We start from the raw sequence: 23,172 nt of genomic DNA on the forward strand, positions 1-23,172 counted from the left end.
TTCATTTCGTTATGTACCCAGTAGTCATTCAGGAGCAGGTTGTTCAGTTTCCATGTAGTTGAGCGGTTTTGATTGAGTTTCTTAGTCCTGAGTTCTAGTTTGATTGCACTGTGGTCTGAGAGACAGTTTGTTATAATTTCTGTTCTTTTACATTTGCTGAGGAGTGCTTTACTTCCAATTATGTGGTCAATTTTGGAATAAGTGCGATGTGGTGCTGAGAAGAATGTATATTCTGTTGATTTGGGGTGGAGAGTTCTGCAGATGTCTATTCAGTCCACTTGGTGCAGAGTTGAGTTCAATTCCTGGATATGCTTGTTAACTTTCTGTCTTGTTGATCTGTCTAATGTTGACAGTGAGGTGTTGAAGTCTCCCATTATTATTGTGTGGGAGTCTAATTATCTTTGTAAGTCTCTAAGGACTTGCTTTATGAATCTGGGTGCTCCTGTATTGGGTGCATATATATTTAGGATAGTTAGCTTTTCCCATTGAATTGATTATTTACCGTTATGTAATGGCCTTTTGTCTCTTTTGATCTTTGATGGTTTAAAGTCTGTTTTATCAGAGACTAGGATTGCAACCCCTGCTTTTTTTTTGTTCTCCATTTGCTTGGTACATATTCCTCCATCCTTTTATTTTGAGCCTATGTGTGTCTCTGCATGTGAGATGGGTCTCCTGAATACAGCAAACTGATGGGTCTTGACTCTTTATCCAGTTTGCCAGTCTGTGTCTTTTAATGGGACCATTTAGTCCATTTATATTTAAGGTTAATATTGTTATGTGTGAACTTGATCCTGCCATTATGATATTAACTGGTTATTTTGCTCGTTAGATGATGCAGTTTCTTCCTAGCCTCGATGATCTTTACATTTTGGCATGTTTTTGCAATGGTTGGTACCAGTTGTTCCTTTCCATGTTTAGTGCTCCCTTCAGGATCTCTTGTAGGATAGATCTGGTGGTGACAAAATCTCCTAGAGTTTGCTTATCTGTAAAGGATTTTATTTCTCCTTTACCGATGAATCTTAGTTTGGCTGGATATGAAATTCTGGGTTGAAAATTCTTTTCTTTAAGATTGTTGAATATTGGCCCCCACTCTCTTCTGGCTTGTAGAGTTTCTGCCGAGAGATCTGCTGTTAGTCTGATTGGCTTCCCTTTGTGGGTAACCCGACCTTTCTCTCTGGCTGCCCTTAAGATTTTTTCCTTCATTTCAACTTTGGTGAATCTGACAATTATGTGTCTTGTAGTTGCTCTTCTCAAGGAGTATCTTTGTGGCATTCTTTGTATTTCCTGAATTTGAATGTTGGCCTGTCTTACTAGGTTGGGGAATTTCTCCAGGATGATATCCTGCAGAGTGTTTTCCAACTTGGTTCCATTTTCCCCCTGACTTTCAGGCACACCAAACAGATGTAGATTTGGTCTTTTCACATAATCCCACATTTCTTGGAGTCTTTGCTCAATTCTTTTTCCTTTTTTTCTCTAGACTTCTCTTCTCACTTCATTTCATTCATTTGATCTTCAATCATTGATACTCTTTCTTCCAGTTGATCCAGTAGGTTACTGAAGCTTGTGCATTTGTCACGTATTTCTTGTGTCATGGTTTTTATCTCTGTCAGTTCATTTATGGCCTTCTCTGAATTGGTTATTCTAGTTATCCATTCTTCCACTCTTTTCAAGATTTTTAGTTTCTTTGTGCTGGGTACATAGTTCCTCCTTTATTTAGCTCTGAGAAGTTTGATCGACTGAAGGCTTCTCCTCTCAACTCGTCAAAGTCATTCTCCATCCAGCTTTGATCCGTTGCTGGTGATGAGCTGTGTTTCTTTGGAGGGGGAGATGCGCTCTGATTTTTTGAATTTCCAGCTTTTCTGCACTACTTTTTCCCCATGTTTGTGGTTTTATCTGCCTTTGGTCTTTGATACTGGTGACATACTGCTGGGGTTTTGGTGTGGGTGTCCTTTCTGTTTGTTAGTTTTCCTTCTAACAGTCAGGACCCTCAGTTGTAGGTCTGTTGGAGATTGCTTGAGGTCCACTCCAGACCCTGTTTGCCTGGGTATCAGCAGCAGAAGCTGCAGAAGATAGAATATTGCTGAACAGCAAGTGCTGCTGTCTGATTCTTGCTCTGGAAGCTTTGTCTCAGGTGTACCCCACCATGTAAGGTGTGAGGTGTTGGTCTGCGCCTAGCTGCTGTCTGATTCTTGCTCTGGAAGCTTCGTCTCAGGGGTGTACCCCACTGTGTGAGGTGTGAGATGTCGGTCTGCACCTAGTGGGGGATATCTCCCAGTTAGGCTACTCAGGAGTCAGGGACCCACTTGAGCAGGCAGTCTGTCTGTTCTCAGATCTCAACCTCCATGCTGGGCAATCCACTGCTCTCTTCAAAGCTGTCAGACAGCTATCAGACTCCACCCAGAGGTGGAGTCTACAGAGACAGGCAGGCCTCCTTGAGATGTGGTGGGCTCCACCCAGTTCCCAGTTCGAGCTTCCCAGAGGCTTTGTTTACCTACTTAAGCCTCAGCAATGACCGGCACCCTTCCCCCAGCCTCACTGCTGCCTTGCAGTTAGATCTCAGACTGCTGTGCTAGCAATGAGGGAGGCTCCCTGGGCATGCAACCCTCTGGGCCAGGTGTGGAATATAATCTCCTGGTGTGCCCATTGCTAAGACCCTTGGTAAAGCACAGTAGTAAGGTGAGAGTTACCCGATTTTCCAGGTGTTGTGTGTCTCTCAGTTTCCCTTGGCTAGGAAAAGGGATTGCCTTCCCCCTTGTGCTTCCCAGGTGAGGCAATGCCTCACCCTGCTTCAGCTCTAGCTGGTGGGGCTGCACCAGCTGACCAGCACCAATTGTCCAGCACTCCCCAGTGAGATGAAGCCAGTACCTCAGTTGAAAATGCAGAAATCACCCGTCTTCGGTGTCACTCGCGCTGGGAGCTGGAGGCTGGAGCTGTTCCTATTCGGCCATCTTGCTCGCACCCCCAGCCAGGCTGATTCTTAAAGAAGGTTCCCAATCTTATTTCTCTTCCCTGGGTAGGGCCTCCAGCCACCCTTGTACCAGTTGACAGAGATTTGAATTATTTCAGTGATGGAATTCCCAGAGGGAGGGGTGGACACTATCTTTGCTGTTTGGGCAATTTGGCCAATCCAGCTTTTGGGATTCAGAGTATCTGAGGTAGCCAGGCTCTGAAGTGAACCCCCAGTACAGCACAGCTGCTTTACCAAAATATGTCCCGATGGCTTTTTAAAGTAGGCTCCAATCCTGTTTCTCTTCACTGGGTGAGATCTCCCAACCAGAGTCTCCAGACATGGCCTATAGATGCCTTTGGCCTGAACAGGCCCATATCTCCCTGGGACAAAGCTCCCAGAGGGAGGGTAAGGTCACCACTTTTGCTGTTTCTCAGGCTTCACTGGAGATACCTCCTGATACTAGAAAATATGAGATGACTAGTGACTGCAGCAGGTCCCAGCATAATGTAGTCACCCTACAGAAAAGGGGACAGAACTGTTACATGGGTGCCCATTCCCACGTCTCCTCACCATGCAGGTCCCCCATGTCTGAGTCTTGAGCCATCCCCCACTGCCAGAGATACCAAGCCAGAAGCAACTTGGCAAGGCCCTGTTTAAAGCCTCCAAGGACAACTAAAAGCCTCTCTGCTATGGCCTCTGCGGCAGAACTACTCTTCCCACCCTCAGGCTAATGAAGGTGTTTTATCTGAAAAGAATCTTATTTCTGATTTACTTGGGAAGCTTAATTTAACTGCACATGAAGTTCTTGGTTGAATTTTTTTTCTTTAAGCTGCTATTCCTATCCACACCTCCAACAAGTTGTACATGACCCGAGGAAAGGAGGCCAGTCTACCTTCCATGAGTCCCACCCAATCTTCCCTGCAATACCGCACTACTCATCACCAAACAGGGAACCCCTGGCTTGGACACACAGCATAGACCCTCTGTCCTGGGCTGATTGCACTTAGTTATTACTGTCCTGTACCTCTCAGGGTTGGAGTCCCCAGGAGGAAAGCAAACAACACTTGACCACAACCACTACAAAAGTCTCTTCCTCTGCTGTCTCCAAGTTGGAGAAGGAACATAAACACTGAGATTTCCCCAGAGCTGCAGTGGACAGCCCAGGAGTACCAGGTTATGATCTATAGCCAGCACTCAAGGGGAGAAAAAACTACACTTTCAAAGCATTATGAGGGGAAATGGCTGCAACTGTGAGGAAACATAAAGGAGCCACACAACTGAGCAAGAGTCAAACAACTGACCAATAACTCCAAGTGCCACCTACTGGATCACACACCAAAGCTTCAACACCAAAAAATACCTCACTAACATAACCCCTGCTGAAACCAGAGACAAGACATTAGCTTCAAATAAAGACCTCACACAAAGCCTTGAATTGGTAAAGACATCCAGAAAAGAAGTCTGTCAGCTGTACTCAGTCTACACCGCAGTTAAAGGAACGTGCTCACACAGAAATCAGAAAGAACCAATATGAGAACTCTAGTAACTCAAATGGCCAGTGTCACATGTCCCCCAAATAATGGCACCAGTTCTCCAACAAGAGTTCTTAACCAGGCTGAACTGGCTAGAATGACAGAAATAGAATTCAAAATATGAATAAGAGTGAAGATCATTGAGATTCAGGAGGATGGAAAAACACAATCCGAGCAAAATAAAAATCACAATATAGCAACATAGCAGCTAAGGATGAAACAGCCAGTGTAAAAAAGGGTCTGACAGAGCTGAAAAACACAATACAAGAATTTCACAATGCAATCACAAGTATTGGCAGCAAGGTAGACCATGCTACGCATAGGAAAGAATCTCAGAAAGAGAAGACTGATAATAAATGAAATAAAACAGTCAGACAAAAATAAAGAAAAAAATAAAAAGGAATGAGCAAAACCTCCGAGAAGTATGTGGTTATATAAAAAGGCAATGTCTATGAATCTTTGGCATCACTGAAAAGGAGGGGAAGAAAGCAAGCAACGTGGAAAACATATTTCAGGACATAATTCATAAAAATTTCCTCAACTTTGCTAGAGAGGCCAACATTGAAATTCAGGAAATACAGACATCTCTTACAAGATTCTACACAGGAAGATCATTTCCAAGACATGTAACCTTCAGATTTTCCAAGGTCAAAATGAAAGAAAGAATGCTAAAGCAGATAGAAAGGGCAAGTTAGCTACAAAGTTATCCCCATCAGACTAAAAGTGGACCTCTCAGCTGAAACCCTGCAAGCCAGAAGATATTGGGGGCCTATATTCAACATTCTTAGAGGAAAATATTTTCAACCAAGAACTTCATGTGCAGCAAAACCAAGCTTCCTAAGTAAATCAGAAATAAGATTCTTTTCAGATAAAGCAAATATTGAGGAAATTCATTATCACCAGACCTGACTTACAAAAGATCCTGAAAGGAGCACTAAATATAGAAAGAAAAGCTAACACAAAATCACACTTAAACACACAAACCAGTGACACTATAAATACTATTCTTGAATGTAAATGGACTAAATGCCCCAGTTAAAAGTCACAGAGTGGCAAACTCAATACTAACATTTAGCCCCAGTTAAAAGGCACAGAGTGGCAAGCTGTTTAAAAACCTAGACCAAAGGAGTATGCTATCTTCAAAAGACCATTTCACATGTAATGACACTCATACACTGAAAATGAGGCGGTGGAGGAAAATCTACCAAGCGAATGGAGAACAGAAAAAAGCAGAGGTTGCAATCCTAATTTCAGGCAAAGTAGACTTTAAGCCAACAAAGATAAAAAATGACAAAGAAGAACATTATATAGTGGTAAAGAGTTCAATTCAACAAGAAGACACAATTATCCTAAACATATACACAGCCAACACTGGAGCACATTCATAAAGCAACTTCTTAGCAACCTACAATGAGATGTGAACTCCCACACAATAATAGTGGGAGACTTCAACACTCAACTGACAGTGTTTGACAGATCATCAAAGCAGAAAATTAACAGATACTCAAAACCTGAACTTAACATTGTATCAAATAGATCTGATAAACTTCTGCAGAACTCCTACCCCAAAACAAAAGAATAAAAGTTTTTCTTATTGCCACGTGGCACATACCCTAAAATTAACCACATAATCAAACATAAAACAATCCTCAGACAATTAAAAAAACCGAAGTCATATGAAAAATACTACTGGGTAATAGAACAATAGAAATAGAACTCAAGACTAAGAAAATTTCTCAAAACCACATAATTACATGGAAATTAAACAACATGTTCCTTAATGAGTTTTTGGTAAATAAGAACATTGAAGTAGAAATCCAGAAGTTCTTTAAAACTAATAAGAACAAAAATACAACATATTATAATCTCTGGCACACAGCTAAGCATGTTAAGATGGAAATTCATAGCGCTAAGGGCCCACATGAAAAAGTTATAATGATCTCAAATTAACAACCTGAGAAAGAATTAGAGAGTCAAGAACAAATCAACTCCAAAGCTAGCACAAGACAGGAAATAATCAAAATCAAAGCTGAACTGAAGGAAACTGAGACACAAAAAACCACTCAAAGCATTAACAAATTCAGGAACTTGATTTTTAGAAAAATTAATAAAATCAATAGGCCACTAGCTAGACAAATAAAGATGGAAGGAGAGAAGATACAAATGCACACAATTAGAAATGGTGAAAGGGATGTTACCAGTGACTCCACAGAAATAAATATAACCATCAGAAACTACTATGAACACCTTTATGTACATAAACTAGAAAACGTAGAAGAGGTGGATAAATTCCTAGACACATACATCCTCTAAAGACTGAGCCAGGAAGAAATTCATTTCCTGAACTGAGCAAGGTTGAGCTATAAAATTGAATCAATAATAAAGAGCCTGCCAACCAAAAAGAAAAAGTATCCTGGAACTAGATGGATTCATCACTGAATTCTACTATATGTACGAAAAAGAGCTGGTAACATTCCTACTGAAAATTTTCAAAAAAAGTGAGGAGGAAAACGTCTCCCTCAACTGATTCTATGAGACCACCCTCATAATGATCATCTGGAAGTAACTAATTTGCCAAAACCTGGCATGCATACAACACAAAAAGAGAAAACCTCAGGCCTATATCCTTAACGAACATCGATGCAAAAATCCTCAACATAATACTTCCAAACTGAATTCAGCAGCACATACAGGTAGAGGTTGGAACAGTTTGGAGGGCTCAGAAGAAGACAGAAAGATTTGAGACACTTTGGAACTTCCTAGAGACTTGTTGAATGATCTTGACCAAAATCCTGATAGTGATATGGACAACAAAGTCTAGGCTGAGGTGGTCTCAGATGGAGATGAAGAACTTCTTGGCAACAGGAGCAAAGATGACTCTTGTTATGCTTTAGAAAGAGATTGGTGGTATTTTGCCCCTGCCCTAGTGACCTGCGAAACTTTGAACTTGAGAGAAATGATTTAGGGTATCTGGTGGTAGAAATTTCTAAGTGACAAAGCATTCCACAATAAGCAGAGCATAAAAGTTTGGAAAATTTGAAGCATGATGATGTGATAGGAAAAACAAACAAACAAACAAACAAAAAAAAAACAAAAAAAAAAAAACAAAAAATAAAACAACAAAAAAAGAAAAATTCTGGAGAGAAATTCAAGCCTGCTGCAGAAATTTGCATAAGTAATGAGGAGCTAAATGTTAGTCACCAAGACAATGGGGAAAATGTCTCCAGGGTATGTCAGAGACTTTCAAGACAGCTCCTCCCACCACAGGCCCAGAGGCCTAGGAGGAAAAACGGTTTTCATGGGCTGAGTCCAGGACCCTCCTGCTCTGTGCATCCTCTGGACAATGGTGTCCTACATTCCAGTTGCTTCAGCTCCATCTGTGGCTAAAAGGGCCAAGTTACAGTTTAGGCCATTGCTTCAGAGGGTGCAAGCCCTAAGCCTTGGCAGCTACCATGTGGTGGTGAGCCTGTGGGTGCAAGTAAGTCAAGAATTGAGTTTTGGAAACCTCCACCAAGATTTCAGAAGATGTATGGTAATACCTGGATGTCCAGGCAGAAGTATGCTGAAGGGGAAGAGCTCTCATGCAGAACGTCTGCTAGGGCAGTGCATAAGGGAAATGTGGAGTTGGAGCCCCCACACAGAGTCCATGCTGGGGAACTGCCTAGTGGAGCTGTGAGAACAGGGCCACTATCTTCCAGACCCCAGAATGGTAGATTCACCAACAGCTTGCACTATGTGCCTGGAAAAGGCACACACTCAATACCAGCTTGTGAAAGCGGCCAGGAGGAGAGCTATACCCCTTGCAAAGCCATAGGGGTGGAGCTGACCAAGGCCTCTACCTCATGTTGTATCAGCGTGACCTGGATGTGAGACATGAAGTCAAAGGAGATCATTTTGGAACTTTAAGGTTTAATGACTGCCATATTGGATTTTGAACTTGCATGGGGCTGTATCCCCTTTGTTTTGGCTAATTTCTCCCATTTGGAATGGGCGTATTTACTCAATGCCTATAGCCACAGTGTATCTAGGAAGTAACTAATTTGCTTTCAATTTTATAGTATCATAAGTGGAAGGGATTTGCCATGTCTCAGATGAGACTTTGGACTTGATATTTTGGGTTAATGCTGGAATGAGCTAACACTTTGGGGGTCTGTTGGAAAGGCATGATTGGTTTTGAAATATGAGGATGCGTGATTTGGGAGGGGCCAGGGTGGAATGGAATGGTATGGTTTGGCTGTGTTCTCACTCAAATCTCATCTTGAATTGTACATGGGAACCGTGATCCCAATGTGTCATGGGAGGGACATAGTGGGAGGTAATGGAGGCAGTTACCCCTATGCTGCTGTTCTTGTGATAGTGAGTGAGTTCTCACAAGATCTGATGGTTTTATAAGGGGCTTTTCTCTCTTTGCTTGTCATTTCTCTTTCCTGCTGTCATGTGAAAAAGGATGTGTTTGCTTCCTCTTCCACCAAGACTGTAAGTCTCCTGAGGCTTCTCCAGCCCTGAAGAACTGTGTGCCAATTAAAACTCTATACTTAATAGATTACCCTATCTTGGGCAGTTCTTTATAGCAGCATGAGAACAAATTAATACAATGCAGAAAGGGCTTTCAGTAAAATTAAATATCCTTCATGTTAAGAAATCTCAATAAACTAGGTATTATAGGAACTTACCTCAAAATAATAAGAGCCATCTATGACAAATCCACAGTCAACAACATACTAAATGAGCAGAACCTGGAAACATTCTCCTTGAAAACCAGCACAAGACAAAGATGCACTCTATCATCACTTTTATTCAATAAAGTATCAAAAGTCTTAGCTGGAGCAATCAGGCAAGTGAAAGACATAAGGGGAATCTAAATAGAAAGAGAAGAAGTCAAACTATCCCTGATTGCAGACATCATGATTCTATATTTAGAAAACCCAATAGTCACAGCTCAAAAGCTCCTTCAACCAACAAGCAACTTCAGTTCAGTAAAGCTTCAGGATACAAAATCAATGTATCCTGAAAAATCACCAATGTATCCTGAAAAAATCACCATCATTCCTATACACCAAAAACAGCCAAACTGTGAGCCACATCAGGAACACAATCCCATCACAATTGTCACAAAAGAATAAAATACCTAGGAATACAGCTAACCAAGACAGTGAAAAATCGCTACAAAGAGAATTACAAAACAGTCTTCAAAAAAATCAGAAAAGACACATAAAAAGAAGAAAACACCCCATGTTAACAGATATGAAGAATAAGTATCATTAAAATACCCATACTTCCCAAAGTAGTTTATGGATTCAAAGCTATTCTTATGAAATTACCAATGACATTCTTCACAGAACTAGAAAAAATATTTTAAAATTCATATGGGACCAAAAAAGAGCCTGCATACACAAGACAATCCTAAGGAAAATGAACAAAGCTGGATGCATCACATTAGCCCACTTCAAACTGTACTACAGGGCTACAGTATCCAAAACAGCATGGTACTTGTAAAAAAACAGGCACATAAACCAATAAAACAGAATAGAGACCCCAGAAATAAGACTGCACATCTATGACCATCTGATCTTTGACAAAGCTGACAAAAACAAGCAATGGGAAAAAAATCCATAGTCAATAAATTCTGCTGTGATAACTGGCTAACCATATGCAGAAGATTAAACCTGGACCTTTTTCTTATACCATGTACGAATATAAACTTGAGATGAATTACAGACTTAAACATAAAACTCAAAATTGTAAAAACCCTGGAAGACAATCTAGGCAACACCATCATGGACATAAGAATGGGTAATGATTTCATGACAAAGACAGGAAAAGCAATCACAATAAAAGCAAAAACTGACAACTGAAATCTAATCTTAAGAGCTTCTGCATAACAAAAGAAATTATCAACAGAGTAAACAGACAAACTACAGAATGGGAGAAAATATTTGCAAACTGTGCATCTGACAAATGTCCAATATATGACATCAACAAGGAACTGAATCAAATTTACAAGAGCAACACAAACAGTCCCATTAAAAAGTGAGGAAAGGACATGAGCAGACACTTCTCAAAAGAAGACATACATATGAAACATATGAAATGTATGAACAAGCATATGAAAGAAAGCTCAATATCACTGAACATTAGAAAAATGCAAATCAAAACCATAATAATATACCATCTCATACCTGTCAGAATGGCTATTGTTAAAAAGTAAAAAAATAACAGATGCTGGTGTGGTTATGGAGAAAAGGGAACACCTATACACTGTTGGTGGGAGTGTAAGTTAGTTCAACAAGTATGGAAAGCGGTGTGGCAGTTTCTCAAAGAACTAAAAGCAGAACTACCATCTGATCCAGCAATCCCATTACTGGGTATATACCCAGGAAAATATAAATTATTCTACCATAAAGTCACACGCATGTGAATGTTCATTGCAGCACTATTCACAATAGCAAAGACATGGAATTTACCGAAATGCCCATCAATGACAGATTAGATGAAGAAAATGTGATATATATATACCATGGAATATTATGCAGCCATAAAAAAGAACTAGATTATGTATTTTGCAGGAACATAGATGGAGCTAGATGCTATTATCCTTAGCAAAATAATGCAGGAGGAGAAAACCAAATGCTACATGTTCTCACTTTTAAGTGGCAGCCAAATGATAAGAACTTATTAACACAGGGAAATAACAGACACTGGGGACTCCTTGAGGATGGAGGTTGGAAGGAGGGAGAGGAGCAGAAAGGATAACTATTGGGTACTGGGACTAATACGTGGGTGAAGAAATAATCTGTACAACAGACCCCCATGACACTTGTTTACCTATGTAACATACCTTCACATATACCCCCGAACCTAAAATAAAAGTTTAAAATCATAGACTGTAAGTAGAGGTTTTATCAATTTTCCTGCTTAAATATCTGTGTTATAAGATGTATTATGTTGATTTCACTTGTTTGTTAATATATTTGTTTTCTTATTATATTATTGTTGGTCTACTTTCTTCTGTGAAACTCTTCATATCTTGCTGGCTATACCAGGCAATGCTCTGAATGGTGTTCAATTGTGACTCGACAATTTCTCAGACATGTGTTGCAGAGACAAAATCTGAAGGATGAGGTGACGTTTTGCTCTGAAACAATGGGCAAGTTTAAATATCCTCCCATAAAATAGTGATTACCTCAAGTTGTGTTCCTCTACTGTGATATAAACTTTCTGTGTGCATCTTCTCTATCTATCCATATCATCCTTGTGGATTTTCTGGGGCCGAACAGCTGACACAAACATGAGTCCCTGGTGCTTTCTATGCTGTGAATAGTAAAGTCTCTTTGTCTCTCTCGTCTTATAAATTCCAAGAAAACAAAATAAGTAACTTTTACTTCTAAAATAGGGTAAAATAAAATTCTACACTCTTATACCTATCAGTCCCCTATGGATGTGGGGATTCTTTTAATTTATTTTCTTTCTGCAGTTACTTAAAATTATCTGGCATGTAAAGATGTTTCAATACTTTTAAATGATGAATGAGTTTTGTTGTTATACACAAATTCTCTAAATTGAAAATTATTAATCCTTACAAGTTGGAAACTTAAGGAAGTTCATTATCTTCCAATACCATGTTGATAAATTGATATACTGCTGCTCAGCATAATGGTTCTCTCAGTGTCAGTGCAATGATAAAGGAAATTGTAATGACTATTCCAGCCTTTAGTGGAAGAAAGATAACTTACCTGTTTACTAATACTTGGAAAATTGCTTTAGAGAAGCTCTCAAAATTTATTTCCTTGTTATTTCCTAAATCTCACTATCATTCATACCACCTCTACCATGATCTGTAGTGGAAGGGCAAGATATAACATAATTACTTCATTCTTATGCGTGGCTTAATAAAGACAGTTATCTAAAGGAATTTTGCTATTTTGTGTCTTTGCCCATATATACCATAATAGACATTGTGCATTTAAGATGACTTTACTTTACTAATCATGTCCCGGTGATAGATATGCTCCATATCGATCCTTGATTCTCTAATGATAAGTTATCCTAAGCAGCTAGATCCCCTTCAAGACTGAGGAATTTCAGCTGCATAAAATGTTGACTGTTGAGAGCCAACAGCTGTTTTTCTCCAGAAATTCCACTGACCAAAAGGAACCACCTCAGCCAAAGTAATGTCCCTTCCCTGGGATAGTAGACATCCAAAACCAGATTAATGTTGGAGTAAGCAATCGGGCCTTGTTGTCTCAACTCAGAACATTTTCAAAGGGCCATCCCAACATCAAAGTTCCACAGAGACTTGGCATTGCAGTTCACATTCTCACTTTGCCTAATACTATTTGCCTCTTAACTGCAGGTCTCCCTCAGAATTTGTTTCCAGGAAAGCTAAATTATGACATTTGGTACCAGGACAGGTTGCAAGCAATAGGCAACTAAATAGATTTTTGAGGAAAAGATTGATAGCCCTGGCAAACTACAGCAATATTTTTATAAACATTTTCAGTACTTCAGTGGCAAACTGGATAGTATACCAGTGAAAAAGTATGCACTGAATGATTCAGTATTTATTTTTGGCATTTGAAAGTTTCATAAAATATAGACATTATAAGGACACTGGAATCAGATGTTATTGCTGGGTGTCTTCAAGGTACAAACAAAAGTCAGAGAAAGTCTGGTGGTGACTAATTCTATTTAAGGCAGAATGTAAAAGTCAGTGGGCCTCCTCTATAGCATATAAATAAATTTTCAACTCCTTTAAGCTGAGGGCAGAAAAAGCAAAGGAATAAAGGCAGACTTAGTTGGAAGAAATCAGAACTCTAGAACTTTTGACTTCTCAACCCAGAAACTCTGCTTTAATAAGTCTGAGTATTTTATAAGAAGGTCATGGTTGTAATTGGGAATGAGTGGAACTCTAGGATTGTGATGAAAATCTCTGTGATAATATGTTCAGAAATCCAAAACCCCCAATTCCCTTAAACTCTCTGGGACTGAAAAAGTACTCACAATTTTCTGTTAAAGTCTAGTGTCCCTTCCTTTCTCACAGGTAGTGCAAATACATCTGTCCCACAAGACAAAATGCATCCATTTCAGGACCTACAACCATTTCCCACACTTGTGCAGATTGATTACTAAGGTAAATCACAGCATAAACTTTTTTGGGAAGTGCTGAGCCTGCTAAAGGAGGAAAAGGATTATATCCTGAAGAAGTGTCAGGACCTATTTTACATATCCCGGTAGGAGCCAGCAAAGTATATATGGTGTATGGGTATCAAATCCTCATGATGCCTAATTATGGGGATGGGATATAGACACAAGGTTTAAAAGTTTGAATTTATCAATATGAAAACACTCTCACATGATCCAGGATTTAACATCTCTATGCAAGGGTATCAGGTACCATTCCTTGTAGGATAATCCCTGGAAGTTTGAAAACTAGTGGTTCACACCAAATGAAGTAGATAAGCCAACATTGCCACAGCAGATGGTGGAAGAAGAGATCAAAAGGCATGGCCATGCTGTGGTGTATAAACAATGCTAGACTGAGAAACATACCAGCAACTATAACCTATAGAGGGTCCTGGATGAACTTACATTCACCAGAGGAGTAATGCATGCTCTGTCACAGAGCTTCAAGCATCAGTGTAAACCTCAGCTATGACTGTCTTTTTTCAGGGCTAATAGTAAGGTCTCATAGCACAGGCAGGGCTAATAGAAAGAGATATCATGGACTAGATTTCTTGAGAGCAATGGAGTTGACAAATGATGAACACAATTAATCAGTGCTTAATTGTGAAAAACAAGGTGGAAAAATTGTGATAAGCACAAAGGTTAGAGTGTCAGTTAAAAGATTTTGACTTTGATAGTGCTGTGAAGTGGTTATTAGGATATGGCATCCATAAGGGCAAAATAGATAGGCAGTCATTGAGGGTATTGCTCAGTACATTCAATCAAATGAAAACAAGGATATAAAAGACTACAAGAAAAGGTCATAAACACTTGCCAAGTTTCACAACCTGAGCCTCTTCCCAATTCAGAACCCATTCATTGAATGACAAGCTGGATGAAAGACTGCCATTCTATAGCATGTATATCCAACAACGATTTCCTCAAGCCTCCCTCAAAGATCATGTACCCAAGTAGCCACATGCTTAGAGTTTAGGTAAGTCTCAGCAGGAAAATTACAGCATACACTATAGAACCCTTGAATTTTGGTACAAGGCCCCACCAGCTGCATCAGAAGACTTTATTTCATTTGAAAAATGATTTCTGAAGTGCTACTGGACCCTGGTAGGGATAGATTACCTGAGTGTAATCATGGGGCCAGAGCTGCCCATCATGAGCTGGTTTTTGTCACAGCCAGCAAATCACAAGATCACACAGGTCTAGCAATAATAAATTCATCATATGATGAAAGTGATGTCTCTGGAATCGGAGAAGAGCAGGGCAAAGGTGCGTAATAGGCTGCATGAACAGGGAGCCTAGACCTTCATGCGATTCACCATTATTATTACACTGGCACCTCTTCCTCAAATCACTTATGTTATCATGAGATGTTGTTGCTTATGATCAAATGACAGAAAAAGAAACAGACCAATCTTGCTGCCTGGTACATTGGCTTAGTTCTCAAGTTGAAGCTAAAAATGACTCCTCTTGAACTATGACTCAACTAAATGGTGTTTTGAAAGACAGTGGTGAAGAGATAGCCTTCTGATGCACAAATCACATTGCAGGGACCTGGTGTTCCACATTGCATGGAAAGAAACATGGCCAGAAGTAAGAATGTATAAAAATTAATGGGCAGAAATAAATATTTTGGATAGGGCAAAGAAGTATATGTTTGATGCCCAGGTGATTCACTGGTTTATCACTTGGCATGCCCTTGCTCAATTAATGATAAATTAACAAGTGCAGCAGCTGTTTTCTGGCAATGGTGTGATGATCAATGGCTTGTTTTTTTCTACCAAATTTCTTATAATTTTCCCCCAAAGACTTACCACGGTGCTGGAAAGCTTTCCCAGATGGGTTAAAGTTACACACAAAGCACGTGGATCTAAGTGGTACATGGGTCAGATGGCAGTGAGTGCTGTTATGCACCACTAAGAACCCTCTTCAGGGCCAAGGTACTCATTCTCCCAACCGCTGGGAGTGTTGATTGCTCAGAGCTCACAACTGGGCTTCTCTCTGACTATTAGCCTCAGCTTAAGGAGCTACATCACCAAAGTCATTCATTTTCCTCAGGAGCAGCTTGCATCAAATGATGCGGCAATGCTAGGTAAGGCTCAAGACTTGGGTCTTAAGACTTTGAGACATCTTTAAAGGTTCATCCCAAACTTCAGGGCATTTTGTGACATTGCCTGAAATATCAGTTGCAACCGCAGCAGAGTACAATTTCTCCCTTTGACCAATCCTCATTTTCTCATTGCTTTAGTGGTATGGTTGTTAATGGTACTCATCTTAATAAATTTTGCATAAAAATCTCCATCTTGGAACCTATTTCTGGGAAACAAACTTCCTCCTGCTTCACTCATATTTTACTTATCCCCAAAGCAAATTCTCCACTTGCCATGAAAAAGTCATGGGTAACCAACTGCATGACATCACTCGGTACCACTCATAAATGTCTACTATTTGGATAGCTGTCCTCTCATCTATTTCTTGCCTGCACATAATTGTTTATAGCATTTCCTTTTCCTGTAGACTCTTCTTCTCTTTCCTGTTTCCTTATATACTAATTTGACTTTAAAGAATTATTTTAGTCTTAACTCATCATATTGTCCAAGCAATGTATGCTCTCTATGTTCTTAAAAATACTTGTACCATGAATACAACCATTAACATATTCTATAATGAATTATTTTTGTTTTGTCTGCGTATTGAGCTATGGAAGAAGTGCTCTGTTGATAAAGAACTTGGGTAAATATTCCCAAATTACAATTTACTACATAAATTAATGCAACCCATGAAAGTGTAAGTTAAAAATGGCTTTTGGAGTCAAAATATTTGGATTTCAAATTGCAACTCTCTCATTGTAGTGAGCAACTTATTTAACCTCACCAAAACCCAATTTTCTCCCTCATCTGTAAACATAATATTTTATTAATAAAAAATACATTTTAAAACCTTTGTATTCCTAAGCCTGATCTTTGAATAAGATAGGTATCATTGCATATTATTGACATAACTTAAATTAGATGAATAACTTAAATTAGATGAATATTCTCTAATTTTTTGTTTGTTTGTTTGTTTGAGACAGAGTCTTGCTCTGTCACCAGGCTGGAGTGCAATGGTGTGATCTTGTCTCACTGCAACCACTGCCTCCCATGTTCAAGTAAGTCTCCTGCTTCATCCTCCCAAGTAGCTGGTACTACAGATGTGCATTGCCATGCCCAGCTAATTTTTGTATTTTTAGTACGTGGTTTCACCATGTTGGCCAGGATGGTCTCAATCTCTTGACCTTATGATCTGCCCGCCTCAGCCTCCCAAAGTGCTGGGATTACAGGAGTGAGCCACCGTGGCTGGACTAATATTTGTCTAGAAAGACAACAGTCAGAATAGTAACAGCAAATTTCTAAAATGGGTGTGCCCCTGGTGTTTTTTGATAGCAACTGTGTTAGAAATGTAGTCTGGAAATATAAGGTTCTCTATACTCTAATCATGGAATGATACTTTCATTATTCAAAACTTATCCTGCTTAATGTTAGCAGGAGATTTTTAAACACAGATACAACCAAATGAGTTCTCTGAAAAAACTATTTGCTCTACTGTATTCCTTCAAAGACCTGTCTCAGACATATATCCTTTTCCTTAAAAAAATTAAAGTCCACATAGGAACACATCATCTTATTATTAATAATTAATATTAGTGTAGTGCTTACAAAAATCCATGTTTAGTTCTGGGCAATGTTAATAAAACACAACATAAATACCTTGGAAACATTTCAAAAAGGGCATACAAATGATTTAATTCAATTTATATGGGAAATTTTATATCTTAGAAAATTTATAAATCTGTGCTAACTTAGATAAAAGGTATGCTAATAAGAACTTTTAGGCATATGAAATGTTGAAGAAAATCATGTATTGCTTTTTAAACTCCAAATATAGTCATTATAAAATTGTTTAAAACTACAGACATATTTATACTAAATAATGAAAGTCTCCTTTCATTGTTTTAGTCCTCTCTCCAGAGGTAACCACTATTTACAGTTTGTATATATATTTTATATCTTTATATCTGTGTTTTTCACATATCCATGTTAAAGGTATATGATTCATATTTACATGATATGATAAGCATCTTTATTTCCACTGAGAAACTGTTGAAGCAAACAAATGAAAGCATGTGGAAAAATGTTCTCTAATTAATGAATTATTTCCTAGAATCTCAAATGTGATTCAAATATGATTTCTAGGAACACTAAGAAGGAAGGCAGAAGTCTAGAAATGAGAACTGTCTTTTCACCTTGGCTTTCACATGCTATTATCATCACTACTCAAACCTGCCGGTTCCTTCTCTTCTTTAATCTTGCCAGTGTTTCATGGAGATAAAGTGTTAATACACATTTTTAAAAAGCTTGACGATTTGTGTTTTAAAAGAGTTATATGGTTGAAATTTGTATCATGGTTATGAAAGCACTCTTTACGAGGTCTCATGTTTAAAGTGTGAGTCTCTCAAAGTTCTTTGCATATTGAAATGTGGTATAATTCTGTAGTTCTTTAAAAATAAAAGAAAAAATAAGAAAACAACAAAAAACTGTTCTAGTTAGTCCCATTTCTTTTGTCATCCTATTTCTTTCTTGGCCATTGCTGTCAATCAAGTATAATTGTGAAATTGCCTAGTAGATGGATATAAATTGAGACTAGTTTGAAACTCATTTTCTCTTTTAGCCCAGTTGGACAATTTAGCTCTATGCCATTTTTTGGACATACAATGGATAACAACCCTTTATTTAAAGGACATCTGGTCATCAATATAATTTGATTCTCATCTACAGGAAGCTATGTGTGTGTGTCTATGTGTGTATGTGTTCAGATTAATATTGAAGACCTAAAATATGAATGATCATCAGCAGGAAGAGTAAAAGAAGTTTAATGAGAAGATTATAATCAGAAAATGCAGTAATGGGAAACTTGCTTAATGAGGACATTGGTGCCAAACTACATTATTCATAGGGCATTCTGATTAGAGACAAATGCAAAATTCCTTAGTGGAAATCTTCATTTACATTTCAAATAAATACTATTACTCTAACCTTTGGGTAAGAAAATGAGCTTTCATTCTGAATAACTAAAGACTCCCCCAAAGATAATGGTGTACCAAATATATTGTTAAAGAATAAATTGAGTATTGAATTACATTTTCTTGATTTTAAGAGTCATGTTTCATTGTAGATCCAGTACAAGACACATTTTTTTATCCCACTAATACATCTACTGGATTCAGGATCTTTGTTCATAAAATAATATATGGCTATAAATAGATTTACACATTTTTTCTCATTTCATTATATTCTTAAAGCTCCCGTTCTCTTTTTAGGAGTAAATCAGCTTAACTCATTGAAACAAAGTGATAATAAAATGTGGATTACAAATTATTCCTTTCTAAGTGGATTTCTTGACATAAAATGGAGCATTATTCCTAATGAGTGTGTTTATATATCGATAAGTAAGTTTATCATGATCACCTGTAAAAATTTTTTGCCATTATAGAGTCTTTTGGGAATGAGGAATATGAGTTAGGATCACTATTATAAATTGAGAGAGACTCTGAGCTGAGAATGACTGGTAGAGAAGAAAATGTCAAAGTAAAACTCCAAGCATTGATTATACTTGTATACAATTGTGTACTGAATAGAAACTATAAACAAAGAACACATATTTTAAATGAAGCATAAATTGATGGGTCTACTCTGATTGGACATTGATTACCTTACTTTGTGTGAAGAAAAGCTAAGGCCAGGAATTCACTTTTTGGATAGAACACAGAGAAACTAATAGACAAAATACCCTTTAAACTTTAAGAACAACAAATAGACTTTGTTAGTTTAGATTTCTTGGTAATTTTTAGCTTGTCAGTAACTAGTGTAAAATTTTATCTAGAAAAAAAAAACAAAAAGTCCCAGATACTCAGGAAGCTGAGGCAGTAGGACCACTTGAGCCCAGGAGTTCCAGGCTGCAGTGGGCCATGATTGCACCACTTCATTCCAGCCTGAGTGACAGAGCAAGACCCCGTTCCTTGAAAAAAAAAAAATAGTAACAACAAAAAAACAGTAAAGAATTTATAAATAACTACCAATTGTCAGTGATTGAGGGGGAAAAAAAGAATATGGACTAATAATTTTGACCTAGGAGACTACGTGGTTATGAAAGACAGGCATCCCAGGGCAGTTTGAGAAGCATGTCAATGCCACCTTAACCCTTTCAATTTACCAGTAGAGAGAGAGGTTCCAATGCAGGTGAGGTGATACATAGATTAATATCCACACAAATGCTATATCTTACATAATATCACACTTCACTAAGGATGCACACAATCAAGAGGTACACATAGGCAGCAAGATGTTTGGACCACCCTATGTGACTCTGGATTTTTCTTTCCTGTAAGAGTCTTGTACTCTCTGACTGATTATACATTGTGTTGCTATGCAGGTTAGTTCATACCTCAGTTAGGATGAATTTAGGTTATGAAAATCCCTATTTCATACCTCAGAGCTTACACAACATTCTCTAGAGAACCATGCTTCATAAACCAGTAGATCATATATTTGTTTATTGTAAGCAATTCTCAACCAAGATCATCTCGCAAAAAGCATTCTATGTATTAGGACTCTCATAGCAAATATCATTAGTCTATATACCTGGAGGTCAGCTATCAGCATGGTTACAAAGATATTAGTCCTATTATCTGCTTCTTTTCTTCCCACAGGAGCACCTCTTCAATAAAAAGAGGAATATTTCACAGGACAATTATTGTAATTCCTTGCGCTGTAGAATTCAAAGTTCTAGTGAATCAATTTTTCAGTTGAATCACGAAGGGAAGGATATATTAGCATTTCCACACTTACTGTGCCATTAAGCCTGTTTTACATTCTGTCATGTTACACTTTGTATCGTTACACTTTGAAGCTCAGAAGGACTGTAATATATGTAAGATATTGCAAAGCAGTTGAGATGTTCCCCAAATGGTAAGTACTTGGTGCTCTTCTGAGTTTGAAGAGGATAGAATAGTGCAAGTTATACAGTATTTTGATTTCTCATAGAAGCTATAGACAGCAGACTCATCTCTTCTGGTTACCTTTGAAGATTTTAATTCTGTGTCTTCTTTTTGGTTGTAAGACTAGATAAATTAAATATACCTTTGGATTGTTGGGTGAATGCCAGATATGTTTATTGCAATATACTGCTTCTTTCTGCCCCACACTCAAAATATGACTGTTTTGTGTCTCGTGTTCTTAAAGTCAGGCTCTCCTTTAACAGCATAATTTGGTTTATTAATATGTTAATGACTGAAGCCATTTAGTGTTTACATTTCTCAGATAACAATTTCCAGGACCATAGACAATACAGTAATTTAATAAGATTTTTGTTTCAGAGTGGATAGATCTATTTTATCTAATAGTCTATTTTTCTGTGAATTTTTTAACTACCGATTCTAAATGACTACAAATTGCATTTATCTCTTAGTATACAAATAGTAAATTCTTTCTTGACAAAACAAGCTATAAAAATGTGACATTTGTCTTTATCTATGCAAATGTAGTTTTTCTTTTCATAATTATTTATTTTCTCAATCATCCAGCAGATGAGAAAGCTGCTTTCTTGGATTGCAGCTATGTTGAAAATGATGCTTGTATTTCATGCAAATTATATTTTAATACTTCAGGGCAAGATATAAATGGAATTGAAATGAACATTTATTCTTCCAGTCATTTCCTAGAACACACAATACCCACAGACATAACTTGATGTGAATAATGGTGATATTAATTATCAGTGCTGTTGTTTTAATTGAATAGAGAGTATGATGGCATTTATTCAAATGTTCATCAACTGCACACAATAATTGTTTGACAACATGATATAATAAGTGACAGAATTACTATTACTTACTTTGGTACTCATTTTTAGAATATGAATAATACTGAATTGTTTTGGTATTCATGTGGATATAAAATATTACTCCACAGGAGTCCTATTGTAATTTGCCAGAGCACTAATTAACACTACTGCATTAATAGGAACAGATAAGTTACATACAGAAATGAAACAAGGAAAGCCATAAATGGCTTTGTACCATTTACCATCTTGATGAGTATTTGTTTTCATATATGAGAAAATACTTGCCAAGTACAAGTGGTGGCCCAATAAATCAGTCCATACCTGTGATACTCAATGAGTTATTGGAGAATCTTAACCCTAGTCACACCAGAATTAATGATAATTTCAGAAAGTTTATCTCATCAGAAGGTTCTTGCCTCATAAACATTTAGAGGTCTCTGTTTTATATACCTCAATGAAATAGCTATCTTGCAACCTTCCATGTATAGGAAAGAGACATCCTCATGACATAAATCACTGTCCTCAAGTGACTACAATTAATTAGGTAAATATTGCCAAGTCACATAACTTATAATGAGATATGCAATTATAACCATATGAAGAAGACTTTTTCTAGTTTAGGATATAGGCATTATTGAGCTCAGCATGGTGTTGCAGGGATGCAGAAGATGACTGTGCATTTGACTTCTCCATTTGCTGACTATATAAACTTTGGCAATTTGGTTAACCTCTCTATTATCATGGATATACTCTGTAAAATACATACATATCACAGACACACACTACACAAAACACACATGGACACACAACATGCCACGTCTCCCCACACACATACTCTTCTTTTGCAGCTATATTTTCTTGGCTTCTAACACCACCGTTTACTCTTACCTCTATTTTCTTCCTAAAGAACATGTTTCCATTTTTGACCATGCGTAATTCTACACTGTATTTACTTATATAATGAATGATTTATTTATTTTTATTTCTTAATACAGGACAGATTGCCATAGGAGTGGAATCACTGGGGGAATGATATTTGTACATGTATTATTGTAATATATGTACAATATGTAACAAACTACATTTCTACCAGCAATGTGTGAGGATACTATTTTCTAAATTCCTGCTAACATAAGATATTATCACACTTTTCCTTTGCCTTCCTAATAGTTATAAAATAATATCCCCTTGTTATTTTAGTTTTTATGACCCTGTCTAACTAGTGAGTTTGAACAGCTCTTCATGTAGTTGTTAAATTTGGGGGTCATTAATTGCTTATTCCTTTCTTTGGTATCTTTCCCTTGAGTTGTCTGGCTTTCTGTTACTATGCTTCTAGGTTCTTTCATACACTATAGAGAACTATACTGGTTTCTCAATGAATTCTAAACCTATTAATTCATTAGATCCTACTCTGAATTATAATGCTTATAATCATGGAAAGTATTATTTGTAATTAATCATTATTATATTATTTTATACTCTGTAATTTTGTATAAAATGGCAGCTGATGTTTGTTTTTTGACATTTAATGATTATTTTCTACTTTAGATTTTGACATGGTGAATTATAATATTAGATGTTTTAATATTTAAACATCATGGTTCAACATTATTTAATAGTGAAATATTATTATAT

Source organism: Rhinopithecus bieti, unplaced genomic scaffold (genome assembly GCF_001698545.2).
Source record: "Rhinopithecus bieti isolate Rb0 unplaced genomic scaffold, ASM169854v2 scaffold_2735, whole genome shotgun sequence".
NCBI classification, from domain to species: domain Eukaryota; kingdom Metazoa; phylum Chordata; class Mammalia; order Primates; family Cercopithecidae; genus Rhinopithecus; species Rhinopithecus bieti.